Source organism: Colobus angolensis, unplaced genomic scaffold (genome assembly GCF_000951035.1).
Source record: "Colobus angolensis palliatus isolate OR3802 unplaced genomic scaffold, Cang.pa_1.0 Scaffold188, whole genome shotgun sequence".
In the NCBI taxonomy this organism is placed as follows: Eukaryota; Metazoa; Chordata; class Mammalia; order Primates; family Cercopithecidae; genus Colobus; species Colobus angolensis.
In genome coordinates this window covers 4,678,744-4,681,426 of record NW_012115021.1, presented here as the reverse complement: position 1 = coordinate 4,681,426, position 2,683 = coordinate 4,678,744, and positions in this window count along the sequence as shown.

Below are 2,683 nucleotides of genomic sequence, written 5' to 3'. Positions count from 1 at the left end.
ACCTATCATGATAGTCCCCCTCCCCTTGAATAAAGTCTGCCTTATTCTTTTTGTTGTTGTTGTTGTTTTGAAACAGGGTGTCACTCTGTCGCCCAGGCTGGAGTGCAGTGGGGCAGTCATGGCTTACTGCACCTCAACCTCCCTGGTCTCAAGTGACTCTCCTACCTCAGCCTCCCGAGTAGCTGGGACTACAGGCATGCACCACCATGCCTGATTAATTTTTGTACTTTGTATAGAGACAGAGTTTTGCCATGTTGCCCAGGCTGGTCTCAAACTCTTGGGCTCAGGCAATCCTTCTGCTTTGGCCTCCTAAAGTGCTGGGATTATAGGCATGAGCCATGGTGCCAGGCCCTTCCTTATTGTTGTTTAACAAGTGACATTGAATCATTTTTCTTTAACACTGCACATTCCTTTTATACAGAGTCTAAAGCTGTGCTTTTTAGTCTGTTGTTACTTACTGACATGGTAGGAGGACAGGGAAGTGCTGGGAGGAGAAGGCTGGGGTCCCTGGCAAGGGCTCCACCCCCAGGCCTGTACCCATGGACCTAGGTTAGCACAGGCATTTCTGTTTTCATGCCCAAATGTTGCGTTTCCCAAGACTGCCCCGGCCCACCATGCCCCCATCCTGTGCCCATAAAACCCCTGAGACCCTAGTGGGCAGAGACACAAGCAGCTAGGAACACACCAGCAGAAGAGCACACAAGCGGCTGGACATCTAGAGAAGCAGAGGGGCAGAAAAACGCACCAGCAGAAGAACACACTGACAGACTCTGGCAAGCCATGGACTGCAGAATGATGGGATGACGCGGAGTTCAGTGTAGGGCAATCGGAGCAGCCTGACTCCAGGGGAAAACCACCTTCCCACTCCATCCCCCTTCTCGCTCCCCATCCATCTGCTGAGAGCTACTTCTGCCATTCGATAAAGCCTACATGTGATCCGATTTTTCCAGTACACTAAGGCAAGAACTGGGGATACAGAAAGCCCTCTGTCCTTGCAATAAGACAGAGGGTCTAATTGAGCTGATTAACACCAGCCGCCTGTGGACGGCAAGACTGAAAGAACACATTGTAACACATGCCCACTGGGGCTTCGGGAGTTGTAAACGCTCAACCCTAGATGCTACTGTGGGGTTGGAGCCCACGCTCTCCACGACCTGCCCATCTGCATGCTTCCCCTAGGGGTACGACAAGCAGGGCACCGAAGAAGCAAGCCACAACCCTATGGCACACTCTGCAAGGGGGACAAGGGAACTTTTCCCATTTCATTACCATATGTGGCTATTGAGCATTGAAATGTGGCTAGTCTGAATTTAGATATGCTAGAAGTGTCATATTTACACCAAGTTTTGAAGACTTGATATGGGAAAAGGAATGTAAGATATCCCATTAGTAAATTTTATATTGATTACATGTTGGAATCTATGTTTTAAATATATTGGGTTAAAATTACTCAATTACTAAAAGTAATTTCACTTGTTTCTTTTCTTTTTTTTTTTTTTTGGAGACAGAGTCTCACTCTGTCTCTCAGATTGGAATGCAGTGGCGCAATTTTAGCTCACTGCAACCTCTACCGGTTGAAGTGATTTTCTTGCCTCAGCCTCCCGAGTAGCTGGGACTACAGGTGCGTGCCACCACGCCTGGCTAGTTTTTGTATTTTAGTAGAGACGAGGTTTCATCCTGTTGGCCAGGCTGATCTTGAACTCCTGACCTCAAGTGATCTGCCCGTCTCATCCTCCCAAAGTACTGGGATTACAGGCATGAGCCACTGTGCCCGACCCACCTCTTTCTTTTTACTTTTTAACATGGCTGCTAGAAAATTTAGAGTAATGCATGCGGGTGACTCACATTGTATTTTTTGGACAGCATAGGTCTACAGAGCAGCTAGCGTAAAGAAGGAAAGAGAAAGGGGATCTTGGAGCTCTTCTAAAACCTGGGATGTCTCTGCCTGTTAATGAGGAGAGTGACAGCTTTCACAGTGACTCATGACTTCAGGATGCTGATTCTGGGCAGCATTTTTTGAGAAGCTGGACACACTGGACCTCAGGAGCATCTTTGGGAAGTGTCTGGGATGCTAGCCAATAATTGGTCTTGCCTGCATTTATAATACAATGATGCATCTACTCTATTCCTACTCATCTCTCAGGATTTGGTTCAAGCATTGTATTAAGGCCTTCCCCAGCTGGATCATATCTTACAGGTCTTCTGTATTCTCTGCTGCATCACTCAGAGTCAAGCCCATCAGTATGTGCACAATACCTGTGACAGTCTGAACTAATTATTAACCTTTTCCCTGTACATTTTTCCTTAGTATCTCTCATAGTTATCTTTTTCACTAAATAGAGAAGTAGAATCTCATCTGAAATAAGAATGCTGCTTAAACAATATGGGAAAAAAAATCATCTTTGCATGATATGTCTTTAGAAGAACCCAAAACAATCTGGTAACATGATGTCCAGGGAAGGGAACAAAGTAGTTGAGGACAGAGGTTAAAGAGAGACTTTTCTGTGACCTTTTATTTTGGAACCTCGTGTCGTACATTCTTTTAAAACCGTTTTAAGAGACTATCTTCACTATATAGAAAAAGGGTTTTTAGGCCGGGCACGGTGGCTCAAGCCTGTAATCCCAGCACTTTGGGAGGCCGAGACGGGCGGATCATGAGGTCAGGAGATCGAGACCATCCTGG